This window comes from Hordeum vulgare, chromosome 2H (assembly GCF_904849725.1).
Source record: "Hordeum vulgare subsp. vulgare chromosome 2H, MorexV3_pseudomolecules_assembly, whole genome shotgun sequence".
Taxonomy (NCBI): domain Eukaryota; kingdom Viridiplantae; phylum Streptophyta; class Magnoliopsida; order Poales; family Poaceae; genus Hordeum; species Hordeum vulgare.
Genome location: NC_058519.1, coordinates 41,574,564 through 41,593,008, shown reverse-complemented (window position 1 = coordinate 41,593,008; position 18,445 = coordinate 41,574,564).

Here is an 18,445-nt window from a genome sequence, read left to right as displayed (position 1 = left end):
AATGCTTAGTATAGGTATATTAGTGAGCCCCACTAACCCCACTTAGCCCCAGTGTGACACCCTCGATTTAATCATACGCTAAACATACACGCAAATGTGTACGATCAAACCCAAGGACTCACGGGAAGATATCACAACACAACTCTAGACACAAATAAAATAACATCAGCTTCATATTACAAGCCAGGGGCCTCGAGGGCTAGAATACGGAAGCTCCATAAACACACGAGTCAGCGGAAGCAATAATATATGAGTACAGAAATAAAACATGGGGTGCCTTAGAGAAGGCTAGCACAAAAGATACAACGATCGAACGAGACGAGGCCTCCTGCCTGGGAACCTCCTAACTACTCCTGATCATCAGCGGCCTCCACGTAGTAGTAGGCACCGTCGGGGTAGCAGTCGTCGTCGACGGGGACCTCCATCTCCTGGGCTCCATCATCTGGTCGCAGCAACGGATTGAGGGGACAAGAGGGGGAGCAAAGCAGCGGTGAGTACTCATCCAAAGTACTCGCAAGTCTTACATCAGAACTATTCTAATTATGCACCAGTATCAAAGACGGGGGGGTAAATGTGGACTGACTGCAGCAATGCGAGAATAGAGAGAGAAGGCCTAGTCCTATCGAAGACTAGCATCTTCAGGGTCTTGCAGCAATAGACGAGAGTAGAAGAGGGGTAACACATTAATAATCATATTGTTGCAGCAATATTAAGGTGAGGTCACGCCTAAAGATCCTCCCTCGACTCCCTGCGAGGAAGCAATTCCGAGGCAAACTAATTCCAGTTAAGTAACAATTGTAGTTGTAAAAGATCGGGGCACAACTCCAAGTCGTCCTGTAACCGTGGACACGGCTATCCGAATAGTTAATTTTCATCCCTGCAGGGGTGCACCACATGTCTCGTCACGCTCGATAACACTCTGGCCGGACATACTTTTCTGGGTCCTGCCCGACCTCGAAATATCGACACATCGCAGCCCCACCTAAGACTAATCAGAGAGGTCAGCCCGCCGGTCTAAATCCTAAGCGCAAAGGGTTCATGGGCCCAGTTCCCCTCCGCGCTCCTGCACGATGCGAGGGCGGCCGACATCAATCCTAGCATCCCTTAATCACAAGCGCAATGCATCTTGGGACCACTCGGGCTCGCACCACTACGATTGCTGACATCTGAAAAGCTTCGGCTGATACCGCGATGCCGAGTACCCATAATTCTTCCCGCGTAGCCGGTTAGTGCGAAAAGGTCTCCGACCAACCCAGATCAAATACCCAAATCCATTAACATTTTAATTAGGCCAGCAACACAGTCTCACGGGAATCCACCCGTCTTACAACTAATCACCAAAGATCCCAGTAACAAGGTCGAGTAACTGGGTGGTTGTAACATCGGGGGGGAATCCGAGGTATCCCGTCAATGTGGGTTTAGAGGAATCACCCTCGAGGGTCCCACACTTGAGGGGTTGCACGACAGAGGCGTCATCGGGAATGGTGAAAGAGGAATCACCCTCGATAACCACGACTGACTAGCTATACTAGAGAGATATCATCACGAGTACTTAGCGAGGTGTCACCTCGGTACCCGATAGTATCCCTGTAGCGTCCTACAACGAAGGGGGTGTAAGTGTTGTGTCAGGGGCTGGCTCGTCGATCAGAGATCGAGATTTGAAAACAAGCGGGGCAACTGGACTACGGGGCCAGAGGGGATGACTGCTCCACCTATACTAAGCAGATTTAAAGTACAGGACTGAAAGTAGCAGTTCATCAAAAATAGGCTATGCATCAGATATAGGAGCTAACTACAACAGTAGCAAAATACTAATGCAAGTAGTAGGAACAAAGACATAGGCGATATAGGAATGATCAAGGGGGGTTTGCTTGCCTTGCTGCTCTGCGGCAAAGGACTGATCGACATGGTCGTAGGTGTACCCGGTAGCAGCGTCAGTCTCGGGGTCTACCGGTAAGAAGAGGGGGGAAGAAACAATAAATAATAGCAACGGTGCAACACAAAGCATGACATGGCAAGATGCAGGCTAGACATTAGCTAACGCAGCAACATCCGTCATAGAAGGGTCGGAAGAATATCTGACAATATTTTCCGGGTCTCGGGCTACTACCGGTCATACTAGAAACGATGGAAATGTTCCATGTTTGCTATGCTAGGGACGCGTGACACACGAATGGACCGTGTATCCGGGTTCGTCTCATTCTGCTGATCAACTTTCATGTTGAAAATATTTTGATCTGACTTACGGATTATTTAATATTAATTTTAAAAGTTTTATTCAATAATTAGGGAGGCCGGCCGGTCATGGTGGTCGCCGGAGTTGGTGGTCGGCCGGGTGGGGAGTGGAGGCCGGTGGGGGAGAGGTTGCAGGGGAGGGCCGGTGGAGGGAGAGGTTGCAGGGGAGGGCCGGTGGAGGGAGAGGTTGTAGGGGAGGGCCGGTTGAGGGAGAGGCCAGCGGTGGGGTGAGGAAGGGGCTCGCCGGCCGGGGTGGGGGCGAGGTGGAGAGGAGGGCCTCGGTGGGGAGAAAGGGATCGATGGGGGAGAGGCCGAGAGAAAGCCTCGGTCATTGGGGTTACGAGAGAGAGAGAGACAAGAGGAGGGGGGCATGGGGTGTCTCTCGGTTGGTGGGGAGAGAACGAGAGGTGGGGAGGGGCTAGGTGGTGCGCTAGGGAGGGGGGGCCCTCGCGGGTGAGGTGGGGAGGGGCTCCCACGAGGGGCACGTGGCCGGATCAAGGGGCGAGGAGGGGGCCTCGCGCAGGAGGGCTCGTCGTGGCGGCGGCGGCAGGGGGAAACGGGAGAGCGGGGGAAAACGCAGGGGGGTGCTAGGGTTTCCCCTGCAGGGGCTTTGGCCTGGCCGGCTAGGCCTCTAGGCCCAGTTGGGCCAGGGGGTGGGGGGTTCCTTTTCCTTTTTCTTTTTTTGTTTTGTTTTTGTTTTGTTTTGTCTTGTTTTGTTTTTCTTTTTCTATTATTTCCTCTTTCTAATTTCCTTTTTCTTTTCTTTTTAATTTCTTTTCTTTTCTTTCTTTTATTATTATTATTTTTAATACTTTCTTTCTATGCATATCTTCCTTTAATAGTTAATATGAATTTATAAATATACTTTTCTTTTGTTTTCAATCTCTGAATCCAGATAGAACTTCAATGCGGGTCAACGACGGTAATTCTCGATGATGTGTCATCATTAGCGGGTGATCACTGTAGCTTAATTACAATATTTACTGTAGCAAAAGTCGAGGATGTCACAATTCTCCCCTACTAACAAGAATTCTCGTCCCGAGAATTAAGAGGTAGAGGGAAAGAGCCCAGGGTATTCATCATGAAGATGATCCTCGCGTTCCCAAATGGCTTCATCTTCAGAGTGATTTGACCACTTCACCTTAAGGAACTTGGTGACCTTGCGACGAGTCCTACGTTCAACTTGGTCGAGAATGCGGACCGGATGCTCTTTATAAGAGAGGTCTTGTTGTAGCTCAAGCATATCGTGACCCACTGCTCGAATAGGGTCCTTGAAGCAGCGACGGAGCTGAGAAACATGGAAGACATTGTGAACCTGAGAAAGGTTCGCCGGCAGTTCCAATTGATAAGCCACTCTTCCACGCCTTTCGAGAATAGTGAAAGGACCAATATAACGAGGAGCTAACTTGCCCTTGATTCCGAAACGGTGTGCACCTCTCGTTGGTGTGACACGAAGATAAGCCTTTTTGCCAGGTTGATAGACCATATCTTGATGATGACGGTCATACTGACTCTTCTGACGAGACTGAGCAGGCTTCAGATTCTCATGAATAATACGGACTTGATCTTCGGCATGTTGAATAATATCCGGACCGAAGAGTGATCGTTCCCCAGTTTCTGACCAATTCAGAGGAGTTCGACACCTTCGCCCATACAATACTTCGAAAGGGGCCATCTTCAGAGTAGCTTGATAGCTATTGTTGTAAGAGAACTCGGCATACGGGAGAGATTCCTCCCATTTCTTACCGAAAGAAATGACACAAGCTCGAAGCATGTCCTCGAGAATTTGGTTGACTCGTTCAACTTGTCCCTAGGATTGAGGATGAAATGCAGTGCTGAAGGACAGATGAGTCCCCATAGCCTTCTGAAAACTTTCCCAAAATTTTTAAGTGAACAAGCTACCACGGTCCGAACTGATTACCAACAGAATACCATGAAGTGAAACAACTCTTGACATATAAAGATCTGCCAGCTGACTAGCATTAATCGTTTCTTTCACGGCCAGGAAATGTGCAACTTTGGACAGTCGATCAATGACGACAAGAATAGCATCATTACCTTTCTGAGATCTGGGGAAACCAGTGACAAAGTCCATTTCCACATGGTCCCATTTCCACTCGGGAATAGAGATAGGTTGCAGAGTTCCATCAGGCTTTTGGTGTTCTGCTTTGATACGCCGGCATATATCACATTCTGCCACATAGCATGCAATGTCTTGTTTCATATTGGGCCACCAGAATCTTTGCCGGATGTCTTGGTACATCTTGGTACTACCCGGGTGAATAGACAATGGTGTGTCATGAGCTTCTTCCATCACCTTCCCAGTCATCCTGAGATTTTCCTTCTTATTTGGGACGAATAGGCGACCCTTGAAATACAAGGCGCCATCTTCATCAACAGTGAAAAACGTGGGTTTACCCTTCGCAATATAGCTCTTAATCCTGTCGACATCATCGTCAAAGTCTTGCAGATTCTTTATGGAGCTCACAAGATCTGGTTCAACCACTAGGTTACTGAGGGAACCCTAATTAACAACACGAAGGTTCATCTTTTGACACTCTTCAGGAGGGGGAACAAGGTAACCCTGAGGAACAATGTGGAGGTTCAGCTTACGAAATTCCTCTTGCAGACGATCGTGAACCTTATGAACCTAGAGGTCGTTGCAGTAGGACTTGCGACTCAAGGCATCAGCCATTACGTTAGCCTTGCCAGGGGTATATGATATACTACAGTCAAAATCTTCTATACGCTCCATCCATATTTGTTGACGTAGGTTCAACTCGGGTTGAGTGCACAAGTACTTCAGACTTAGATGATCGGTGTAGATTTCACGGCGATTACCGACAAGGTATTGTCGCCATTCCTTCAATGCATGAATGACTGCGGCAAGCTCGAGATCATGAACTGGGTAGTTCTCTTCATGAGCACGCAGTTGACGTGAAGCATAAGTGATCACCTTGCGATCCTGCATTAAGACACAACCTATTCCTTGACGAGAAGCATCATAGTATATGACGAAATCCCTTTTCGTATCTGGAGGAGCAAGTACTGGAGCGGACGTCAATTTGTCCTTGAGCGCCTGGAAACTTTCCTGACATTTATCAGCACACTCATACTTAACACCTTTGTGAAGTAGATTAGTTAAGGGCTTCGCAATCTTGGAGAAGTTCTCGACGAATCGACGGCAATAGCTGGCGAGTCTGAGAAAACTTCTGACTTGCTTGACATTCTTCGGGGGAGTCCAGTCAAGAATAGCTTGAATTCGTTCGGGGTTGACCGCAATACCATCCTTGGAAATCACATGACCAAGGTAAGTCACTTCGTCTAGCCAGAACTCACATTTGGAATACTTCGCATAGAGTTTATGCTCCCGAAGCTTATCCAGTACAAGACGAAGATGTTCAGCATGCTCTTCTTTGTTCTTCGAAAACACCAGAATATCATCCAGATATACCACGACAAATTTGTCGAGGTAGTCCATGAATATATAGTTCATCAATCGAGAGAAGGTTGCCGGTGCATTGGTTAAGCCGAAGGACATGACGGTGTACTCGTATGATCCATAACGAGTAACAAAGGCGGTCTTTGGAATATCCTCCTTGCGAACACGGATCTGGTGGTATCCCAATCTCAAGTCGAGCTTAGAGAAGACGGTGGAACCAGCAAGTTGATCATACAAATCATTTATCCGAGGGAGAGGATATTTGTTTTGAATAGTGGCCTGGTTGATAGGACGATAGTCTTGAACCAATTGATTTGTCCCATCCTTCTTCTTAACAAAGAGAGAAGGTGCTCCCCAAGCAGAGGAACTCGGACGGATGAAACCCAGACGGAGCGAGTTGTCAATTTCTTGCTTAAGTTCAAGGAGTTCATGTGGTGGCATTTTATAAGGACGCTTGGCAATAGGAGTGGTACCGGGTACCAAGTCAATGACAAACTCGACAGCTCGAGCAGGGGGAATCCCCAGAAGTTCTTCTGGAAAGACATCTTGAAATTCTCGGACCACTGGAATGTTTTCAATCCCTTCAAGAGGCGACGCATATAATGCATTCAAGGCATATAGCCGTGCCTCAGCATTTCGGACGAGGTGAACATGGTAGCTTACTAGTTCATCTGAAGGGTGTAGGAGGTGGACGGTTTTGGTGGTACAAACGATCGATGTCGTATAAGCTTTCAACCAGTCCATCCCCAATATGAGATCAATGTTGGATGACTTTAGTAGGATGGGGTTGGCAAGGAATTCTAATCCTTCAATTTCAACTAGAACATGGGGGCAAACCACAGAGGTTCGGCATTCGCCCCCAGGGGTGTTTACCACTATCGGGATGTTCATCTCTTCGCTCCTAATGTCATGCATGTGTGCAAAATTTTCCGACATAAAGGAATGCGATGCTCCTGTATCAAACAATACAGAAGCAGGTACTGAGTTAACGAGAAGTGTACCCATCACGGTAGCAGGCTGGTCTTGAGCTTGACCCATATCAATGTTGTTGGTCTGACCACGAACATAAGCAGGCTTAGCATTGAAGTTGCGGTTCTGGTTATTGCCACTGCCAGTTGCGGGAAGTGTCAGCTGATTCGGATTCTGCCTGCAGTCTCTAGCACGGTGACCTGGACGTCCACACTTGAAGCACAGCCCGTCCTCAGGACGGGAAGGAGGAACTCGAGGCGGTGGAGCTGGAAGCCTCGGCTGCCTAGGTGGTGGAGGAGGCAGGCGAGGTGCAGCATAGGACGGCCTCGGAGCAGGAGCAGGTGCATGGTACATGTTGTTGGGAATCCAGATCTTCCGCTTCTGTGCAGATGAGCCGATGTCACGGTTGCGCTTGCTGCTATCTTTGTATTCCTGCAGACCAGTCTCAACCTGAATAGCCTTATTCACCAGGGTGGCGAAATCAGCATAGTCCTGAACGAGGAGTGTCAGCTTGATATCAGGGTGGAGGCCTTCACGGAACTTCTCCTGCCTGCGTGCATCAGTCGCAATGTCTTCTTCAGCATAGAGAGATAATTCCAGAAATTCCCGCTGATAAGCATCCACAGTCTTGTTGCCCTAGACCAAGTTGCGGAACTCATGCTTCTTCCGGTCCATGATTCCCTGGGGAATGTAGCGAGCACAGAAAGCAGCCTTGAACTCTGCCCAAGTGATGATAGTTCCGTCGGGCTGAGAGCGCGTGTGGCTGTCCCACCATTGAGCAGCGGGATGCTTCAGAAAGTAGGCAGCAAAGTTGACATAGCTCGCTAGGGGCACATTGGCAGACTCCAGCTCATAAGAAATGTCACGGAGCCAGTCATCAGCATCAAGAGGCTGAGTTGAGCTGCGGTAGATCGCAGGGTTGAGGCGGCAGAAGTCTTGCAGTGTCACGCCTTGCGGTTGGTTCATTTTCGGCCTTTGGAACTGATCCATGAGCCCTTGCATAAACTGGCGGTTCAGCTCAAACTGTTGGATCATCCCCGCCATATACTCACGAGGCGGGGGTGGTGCATCGTTGGGAGGGGCACGCGGGCGGCCAGCTGGTCTAACCATCCTGTTAAATATTTAACAAAGGTAGTTTAGCTTAAGTAATTGCAAAGGCATCACACGCATTCACGAAGTAATCAAGCATAATGAAAGGGAGATGCGATAGATACTCCATAGTAGTTGAGTTCGACATACAAACCCATACATAAGTTCGATTACAGACTAACGATTACAAATTTGAAATTTGGCGATAGCCCGGACGCTTTAGACGATACCCTGGACTCACTAGGCGGCGCGCAGGCACGCGGTGGAAGAGTACCACAACGAGAGGTAGCGATAAGGCTACATCAACGTTGGAGAGGACGATTGAATCCTGGTAGCTGGCGGTGATAGAAGGTAGGGACAGGACCCTGTGTCCCGTTGTGACTTTGGTGAGGGTACCGCATCCAGTCGAGGAGCTGAGGTCCAAGTGCAGGGGTTCTACCCCCAACATCAGTCCACTCGAGAGCTGATGGTAGCTCTATCCTGCTCGGCTTGCGGATGCGCATAGGGGGAACCCTCGGGCAGTGTGATGGCTGCAGCTCTGTCAACGCATCGTACAGACGAGCGCGCGTAGCATACAACTCCACAGTCAGAGCTCGGAAAGCACGATCCATTGCCTCAGTGTACTGCACCAGAAACCGCGCGTCGTAGCGACGCGTCACTTAGGGGGCGCGGACAGCGACGTAGGAACGGTCGCTGCGCTCCCGAACGTCAGAAGCGTAGGCAGTGAGATCAGACCCAGTCTCATCCCCAGCAGGAGCATGCGGGATGTATCTGAAAGGGCTCTCCTCCATGTGAGGGTACGCTCCACGGAGACGGGTGATGGCGATGTAGGCCGCATCATGGACGGCCATCTCGACCGACACTCCAATACCACAAAAGACGTGGCGCTCGAGGGTCTCGCCGCCCCTCTGGTCGAAGATGCGAACCTCAGCCTGGTACTGGTACTGGTTGTACTCGCGGAAATCCTCAAACACAGTGTACTCGGGGTACCAGCGATATCCTAGCCTGGTCAGGAGGTCGACCAAAATGGCCGGGAACCCAGTCGTCTCAGTGGCCTGTGTCAGGCGCACGTGTTGTCTTGCGGGACGCATCTGAAAATAAGATTGATGGATGTCAAATGACAGTGTGTGTACTATATATTCAGGAGAAAGAGTTGATAGTCCAGCGCTCCGGGTCGATGTGATTCGAGAACCTAATGTTAGAGTTAGTAAAATCTTTGACCCGAAAGAGAAGAGAAAGCAGAGCCCAGAGTATAGGAAAGGAGTAAAAGATTCTAATACCACCCAATTGAGATGTGGGCCTGTAAGCCACAACATCAGTGTTAGTAAAGTTTTTCAAACACTAGACTCAACTTCGGCCAAGGAGTTGGAAAGGGGGCTACCTACAGGCAGTCGGCTCTGATACCAACTTGTGACGCCCTCGATTTAATCGTATGCTAAACATACACGCAAATGCGTACGATCAAACCCAAGGACTCACGGGAAGATATCACAACAAAACTCTAGACACAAATAAAATAACATCAGCTTCATATTACAAGCCACGGGACTCGAGAGCTAGAATACGGAAGCTCGATAAACACACGAGTCAGCGGAAGCAATAATATATGAGTACAAACATAAAACATGGGATGCCTTAGAGAAGGCTAGCACAAAAGATACAACGATCGAACGAGGCGAGGCCTCCTGCCTGGGAACCTCCTAACTACTCCTGATCATCAGCGGCCTCCACGTAGTAGTAGGCACCGTCGGGGTAGCAGCCGTCGTCGGCGGGGACCTCCATCTCCTGGGCTCCATCATCTGGTCGCAGCAACGGATCGAGGGGACAAGAGGGGGAGCAAAGCAGCAGTGAGTACTCATCCAAAGTACTCGCAAGTCTTACATCAGAACTATTCTAATTATGCACCAGTATCAAAGAAGGGGGGGTTATATGTGGACTGACTGCAGCAATGCGAGAATAGAGAGAGAAGGCCTAGTCCTATCGAAGACTAGCATCTTCAGGGTCTTGCAGCAATAGACGAGAGTAGAAGAGGGGTAACACATTAATAATCATATTGTTGCAGCAATATTAAGGTGAGGTCACGCCTAAAGATCCTCCCTCGACTCCCTGCGAGGAAGCAATTCCGAGGCAAACTAATTCCAGTTAAGTAACAATTGTAGTTGTAAAAGATCGGGGCACAACTCCAAGTCGTCCTGTAACCGTGGACACGGCTATCCGAATAGTTAATTTTCATCCCTGCAGGGGTGCACCACATGTCCCGTCACGCTCGATAACACTCTCGCCGGACATACTTTTCTGGGTCCTGCCCGACCTCGAAATATCGACACGTCGCAGCCCCACCTAAGACTAATCAGAGAGGTCAGCCCACCGGTCTAAATCCTAAGCGCAAAGGGTTCATGGGCCCAGTTCCCCTCCGCGCTCCTGTACGATGCAAGGGCGGCCGACGTCAGTCCTAGCATCCCTTAATCACAAGCGCAATGCATCTCGGGACCACTCGGGCTCGCACCACTACGATTGCTGACATCTGAAAAGCTTCGGCTGATACCGCGATGCCGAGTACCCATAATTCTTCCCGCGTAGCCGGTTAGTGCGAAAAGGTCTCCGACCAACCCAGATCAAATACCCAAATCCATTAACATTTTAATTAGTCCAGCAACACAGTCTCACGGGAATCCACCCGTCTTACAACTAATCACCAAAGATCCCATTAACAAGGTCGAGTAACTGTGTGGTTGTAACATCGGGGGGGAATCCGAGGTATCACCCTCGTTGGATTCCGAACGATGTACCCGTCAACGTGGGTTTAGAGGAATCACCCTCGAGGGTCCCACACTTGAGGGGTTGCACGACAGAGGCGTCATCGGGAATGGTAAAAGAAGAATCACCCTCGATAACCACGACCGACTAGCTATACTATAGAGATATCATCAGGAGTACCTAGCGAGGTGTCACCCTCGGTACCCGATAGTATCCCTGTAGCGTCGTACAACGAAGGGGGTGTAAGTGCTGTGTCAGGGGCTGGCTCGTAGATCAGAGATCGAGATTTGAAAACAAGCGGGGCAACTGGACTACGGGGCCAGAGCGGATGACTGCTCCACCTATACTAAGCAAATTTAAAGTACATGACTGAAAGTAGCAGTTCATCAAAAATAGGCTATGCATCAGATATAGGAGCTAACTACAATAGTAGCAAAATACTAATGCAAGCAGTAGGAAGAAAGACATAGGCGATATAGGAATGATCAAGGGGGGTTTGCTTGCCTTGCTGCTCTGCAGCAAAGGACTGAATGGCAGAGTCGTAGGTGTACCCGGCAGCAGTGTCAGTCTCGGGGTCTACCGGTAAGAAGAGGGGGAAGAAACAATAAATAATAGCAACGGTGCACACAAAGCATGACATGGCAAGATGCAGGCTAGACATGAGCTAACGCAGCAACATCCGTCATAGACGGGTCGGAAGAATATCTGACAATATTTTCCGAGTCTCGGGCTACTACCGGTCATACTGAAAACGATGGAAATGTTTCATGTTTGCTATGCTAGGGATGCGTGACAGACGAATGGACCGTGTATCCGGGTTCGTATCGTTCTGCTGATCAACTTTCATGTTGAAAATATTTTGATCTGACTTACGGATTATTTAATATTAATTTTTAAAGTTTTATTCAATAATTTGGAATTAAAAACAGATTTAAATAATTTAATAAAAAGCTATTATGACATCAGCATGATGTCATGCTGGCATCAACAGTTGACTGGTCAACTGACCAGCGGGTCCCAAATGTCATAGGCACAAGTTTTAATTAAGATTAAATATTAATTAATCAGATTAATTTAGTGGGGGACCCACGTGTCATACTCTAATTATTCTAATTATCCAATTAATTAATTTAACTAATATATCTATTTATTTATTTAATAAAAACATTAACATTATTTTTATTTTTTTAACTATCGCGTGGGACCTCTCTGTCATAGACAGTGGTTGCGTTGGCCCCACCGGTAAGTGACTTTAAGCCATATACTCATCTTTTTCACACATACATAATCATGCAATTATCGTATTCCTCCAAATACCTATATACGCAATACATACATCGCATCTCATACATACATACATACATACGACATCTAATACATCTTTTATTTTATTTTCTTTTAACTCTCAACACTCCCATCTCTATCTGTTAACAAAGTTACACAGAACTCTCTGTTCTAACTCAACATAGAAGAACACATCTCTAAATCTTCCTACCGGTCACTACCGTCGACGGATGGAGTCCCGTTTGCCGGAACGGAACCGGGACGGTGAGGGGAACGCGATGGTGGGAGGAGCCCGAGGAGGGGCTCACCAACGTTGATGAGACGGCCCGGTGAAGCCGGAGTTCGCGGGAAGGCGGAGGCGACGGTGGTGATGGCGCGGTTACGGTGGTGACGGTGACGGCGAGGACGGTGGTGGCGGCGGTGACGGTCGCCGGAGAGGGCCTCCCGGAGTCGTGGCCGGAGAGGAGAGCCCTCCGGTGAAGAAGGGGCCGGCCGGATCCGGCGAGATTTGCCCCGGTCTCAAGGGGAGGGAGGCCGACCGGTCATGGTGGTCGCCGGAGTTGGTGGCCGGCCGGGTGGGGAGTGGAGGCCGGTGGGGGAGAGGTTGTAGGGGAGGGCCGGTGGAGGGAGAGGTTGCAAGGGAGGGCCGGTGGAGGGAGAGGTTCCAGGGGAGGGCCGATGGAGGGAGAGGTTGCAGGGGAGGGCCGGTGGAGGGAGAGGCCGGCGGTGGGGTGAGGAAGGGGCTCGACGGCCGGGGTAGGGGCGAGGTGGAGAGGAGGGCCTCGGTGGGGAGAAAGGGATCGATGGGGGAGAGGCCGAGAGAAAGCCTCGGTCGTTGGGGTTACGAGAGAGAGAGACAAGAGGAGGGGGCGTGGGGTGTCTCTCGGTTGGTGGGGAGAGAACGAGAGGTGGGGAGGGGCTAGGTGGTGCGCCAGGGAGGGGGGGCCTCGCGGGTGAGGTAGGGAGGGGCTCCCACGAGGGGCACGTGGCCCGATCAAGGGGCAAGGAGGGGGCCTCTCGCGGGAGGGCTCGTCGTGGCGGCGGCGGCAGGGGGAAACGGGAGAGCGGGGGGAAACGCACGGGGGTGCTAGGGTTTCCCCTACGGGGGCTTTGGCCTGGCCGGCTGGGCCTCTAGGCCCAGTTGGGCCAGGGGGTGGGTGGTTCCTTTTCCTTTTTCTTTTTTTTTGTTTTGTTTTGTCTTGTTTTGTTTTTCTTTTTCTATTATTTCCTCTTTCTAATTTCCTTTTTTTTTTCTTTTCAATTTCTTTTCTTTTCTTTCTTTTATTATTATTATTTTTAATATTTCTTTCTATGCATATCTTCCTTTAATAGTTAATATGAATTTATAAATATACTTTTCTTTTGTTTTCAATCTCTGAATCCGGATAGAACTTCAATGCGGGCCAACGACGGTAATTCTTGATGATGTGGCATCATTAGCGGGTGATCACTGTAGCTTAATTACAATATTTACTGTAGTAAAAGTCGAGGATGTCACACCCATTTGCCCTTGCTTCATCATCAAAGACTCGACGACTTGAAGACTCGGAGACCCGAAGACTCGATCAACTGGTCGACAAAGCCATGACCCATCACATCACCTCAGACCCCCCCCTTCCCAGTTGTATGACTCTGCATACTATCGAGTACCAAGGGTGACACCTCGTTATGTACTCATGATGTTAGCTCTGTAGTGTAGTTAACCGGAGGTGGATTATGAAGGGTGATTCCTCCTTCACCACATCTGATAACGACTCTATCGTGCAAACCCAAAAGCGTGAACCATCGAGGGTGATTCCTCCCTGGTCACCTTGACGGCTACATCGATTGGGGTCCATTGAGGGTGATACCTCGGATACCTCTGATGTTATAGACACATCGTTCATTTCACTTTACTACTGGAACATGATGAGACGTGTGATGCCTGTGCATTCCTGTGTGATTGTGACAAGGCATGGCCAGGCATACTTGGCCCTTGCCACACATCCTCTGGAGGGGCGACATGACCACATATCATGGATCATTCATCGTCACCGCAGTTAACGAAAAATTAATGGGATTGGGTATTTGACTTGAGTTGGTCGTTTGACCTATATGCACTAACCTTCACGCGGAGACATTTATGGGCACTCAATGTCGTTGTATCAGCCGAAGCTCTTCGGACGTCAGCATTGGAGCGGCCTTGTGACTGAGTGGTCCGCGTAAGCATTGATCTTGTATAAGAGGTGCCAGGACTGATCTCGGCCGCCCTCGTAATGTGCAGGAGTGCAAAGAGCGATGGGCCCAAGATCCTTGCATACTTAGGATTTAGGCTGGTGGGTTGGCCTCTCTCTTGAGCCTAAGTAGGGCTACGATGTGTTGATCTTCTGAGGCCGAACATGACCCAGGAAAGTGTGTCCGACCAAAGTTGATCAAGCGTGTTGGAAAATGTGGTGCACTACTACAAGGATGATATATCTATTCGAATAGCCATGTCCATGGTAACAAGATGACATGGAGTTGTATCCCAATCTAATACAACTAGAATTGTGACTTAAATTGAAATGTTGGCTCCGAGATTGCTTTCTCGCGGGGAGTCGAGGAAGGATCTCTGGGCGTACTTAATAAATTTGTTGCAACGTAATTACTACATATGTGGTACTGATGTACACTCTTCTAATGTTGCAAGACACTGAAGATGCTAGTCTTCGACAGGATCGGGCCTTCTTTCTATTCTAGCATTTCTGCAGTCAGTCCAAAGATATAGCCACATTTCTTTGATACTGATGCATACCTTAGCATAGTTCTGATGTCATTCTTGCGAGTATTTTGGATAAGTACTCACCGTTGATTTGCTCCCCCTTTTCTTCTTGGTACGATTGCTGTGACCAGATGACGGAGCCCAGGAGATGGCGGATCCCACCGACGATTATTACCCCAACAAAGCCTACTACTAGGTGGAGGTCGTTGACGATCAGAAATAGTTAGAAGGCTCCAGGCAGGAGGTCTTGCCTTTTCGATCCTTTTTGTATATTAAAGGGTTCTATCTAACTGCTACTCCTAAATCAACGATAATTATTATGGATCGAAGGGAGTACTTGTTTGTTTGCAATATGGACAAATCTACCATCTTCATTAACCCGTTTTGTGCTTATTATAATCGTTGATCTATTGAAAACATGTACAAATGAATTGTGGATTCTTTTGGCTGCAGCGAAAATTCTTTGGCTGTAGACCGTGGTAGTTTCTTCAAAGAATTAGGACTCCTCGCTGAAGGCTAACAAAAATTTCTGGCAAACATGACCCAAATATACCATTAGGCTCGCATTTTTGTAGCAAAACTGGAGGGACACAACCCAGTTTGGCTTCAACATAGCCCCACCATTGCTAGGGATCCTGCATCAAATTAGTAAAAATGAGAATTCATCACCTAGCTTAGCCGCTGCAATCTGAAAAAGGTTTGTGAGAATCTAGCTAGCTTAATCTTTTTATATGGTTGATAGCAGATCTATCCTACAAGAGAAATCGTGTACTTTGCATTTTAATTTTCTTGTTGTTTTAGAACCTAGCTGCACTTGCATGTAAAAACATTTGGATAGCGTAGTTTGCACGACCTTCAGACCTAGAGATTCTATCCCAGGGCATGAGCTACCGAATATACAGCTAATAAAAGGAAAATTGTCTTTCATGTCAATACAAAAATTCAGCTAAGGCCCCTTTCAGACTTTCTGTGAAACCAATGTATATGTTTTTTTGAACAGCTTATAGTCCTATCCATTATGTATCATACAACCCTTTTTACGCAAGCATCCATATTTCTTGAGCCATGGCCATGTTCAACAAAAATTTTTGGTGCATGAAAAATATGAGAACGGAAAATAAATAGTATGCATGTTATTTCTTGATCAACAAAGAATATATTGCATCCTTGTGAATTTCATCAGCAAAGAAATCAAGCATTATTGTATATTTCATGAGCAATATAAAAAACGATGCACATTAACTATTTTCAAAAATCATCGTCAAACAACAAAATCTATGCATTATCCATTTACCTTGATGGACCCTGAGTTCCACATGTTACATACTACATTTTCATCTGTGGGAGAGTGAGGGTCGATATGTTTAAGTTATAGCATTATTTTTATCTTTGACGGAGTGATGGTTGATATATATCCTACGTTTGTAAGGTTAGAAATGCAAAATATACAATAAAGTCTTGCTGCGCATGAATCTGCATATGTACAATGCTGAGGATAATATGTGTGCCCACTCATTGGACGAGGAAAAAAGTTAATTCATTATTAAACCCTCCTTCCGTAAATAGATCTTTTGGGGGCTCTTCAAAAGAAAGGCAAATGATTTTGAAAATTCTCCAATGTAAAGTAAGTAGAAGAAAAATTCATAAAAAAATGAAAAAACAAGGGCCAAAATCATATTTTTTTTATAAGAGACGCTTTATTACTTAAAAGATTTTAAACATTACACACGATCTGTGCATAACTGAAATACACACAACCAAACGAAGTCTATTCACACTAATAAAAAAATGTGAAATGCAAAGAAACATGTAGAGTGTGTATAATGTCTAAGCCATAGGGGGATCAATCATAAGATCATTTTGCCATCCTTGTTGGGTAAAAGTATTCCTCACCGTAGCCTCCAATCGTGTACACACCTTCGTAAGTAGGTCTCGATTCTTGACAAGTTGTGAAGATGACCATAAACTAATCGTTCCGGTACATGTGTAGATAATCTGTATATAACAACAGTGTTGAACGTAACTGGAAGGAAAAATGTCGGCAATATAGTCAAACCAACCAGAAAATTATTAGGACAATTGTTGACTATCAACCTTAATTAGTCCAAATGTTTCATGCATTATTTTGGGATGTCTATTCATGTTTTTGTTAATCACCAATTGAGGGGAATTTTCGCTCTTGAACTCCGCTTAGCATTTATGAAGGAAATTGAGAAGTGTTTTTTATCAATAAAAAGATAGAAGTATTTCTCTCGCTAGTGCACTTATGAGATTACTGTGTAAAGTTCCAAAGCTTGGAGGAAGACCTTTCAAATGTTGACATAATACATTTTTAAATGACATCCAATGGAAAAAATGAAGGATTGAGGAAATCATTATTGGAGAGGGTAGATATTTTTCTCACCCCTGAATCGGATGCACTACAGCATAAAGGTAGAGCTAGACTAAAGCAAGATAAATGGCAATAATAAGGAAGAAGTCGACTAGAAGTGTTTTTATAATACTTCAATACTTCATATATTAATGAATAATATTATCCTTAGAATCTTGTATAACAACAGAAAGGCACATTAGTCGCTAATAAACCTTCTGAATGACAATCAAAATAAAATTTCACAATATCATGCGCCACCATGTTGGCATGCTGGCAAATCTTAATCAACCTAAAACTCTGGTGTTAATAAGTCCACCCACGACATGCTTCTTGGTGATCCCGAAAATCATCTCTATAGTTACTCAGTTATGGAGTAGCGTTTAGTGACCCCTTAGTAGACCAGTTCAGATCCTGAGTACATTCAACGATCTCAGTTTTTAGGGTGTTGGCATACATAATACATATGAGATGTATTGCTTACATAGAAAGACATTGCTCTTGCAGTATATGATAAGAGGGCCTATCCAGGGAAATAAAATTTGGTTCTGGTTGTATATGCATTCTATATGAGAATTTTTTATAATAACTAATTAAAAATAAAAATAGTTTTGAAGTATTTTTAGATGAAACTTGACTTTGTTTTGCACTAGTATATAAATTTTCAAAAAAAGGTCAACGTTGACTTATGGACAAAAAGATAAATTATATTCGCTATTATAGGTCATTATTCACACTATTTTGATCAAAAAATTATCTTTTTTGAAAATAAGTCAAAGTGTAATTTTCTTTTTGTGGAATTTTTCTTACGAGTATAATGAAAGGTCAAGTTTATTTTAAAAATATTTTCATAATTTTTAGACTTTTTATTGAATTGCTATTTTTTTTTGCATATAGGATGTATATACACCCAGGTTCCAAAAGTTTCCCTTCGGCCTATGCAACACTAGTTCCGTTAACGATCATCCATAGTACTCCCCCCGTCCCAAAATAAGTGTCTCAAGCTTAGTACAATTTTATACTAGAGCTAGTATAAAGTTGAGACAGTTATTTTTGGGACGGAGGGAGTATCTGTTTGATATCTCACTCTCTCTATATATATATGACACAGGAAACATATGGTCATCAATGAATACATATGTAGTGTATTTTTATGTCCGGACGTATACATTTTCCGAACATGGATCTATTTAAAATAATAATTTTATATGCCTAGTTGGACTTCAACTAGCAAATCACGAACTCGTTAATCAATCTTATAATATTATTCATGTCATAATTCTTGAGGATATGAAAACTAAACACTTTATTATCGTTTGTAAGGCATAATTCTAACAGAGGTTGCACGAAACCACGGTATAGCGCTTCATTTGGGGCACATATATATGCCGGGGACTATTAATGCCCAGCACCGGATCAATCATATACGGCCATGTGCATTGCAGAAGAAATAATGTTTAGCCAATTAGCCGTCGATTCATTAATTTTCATCCACCATTGTTGCTCGTAGAATCGTCTCTTAGATATCTACATTCGGAGGTTGGGTAATCATAGAGAG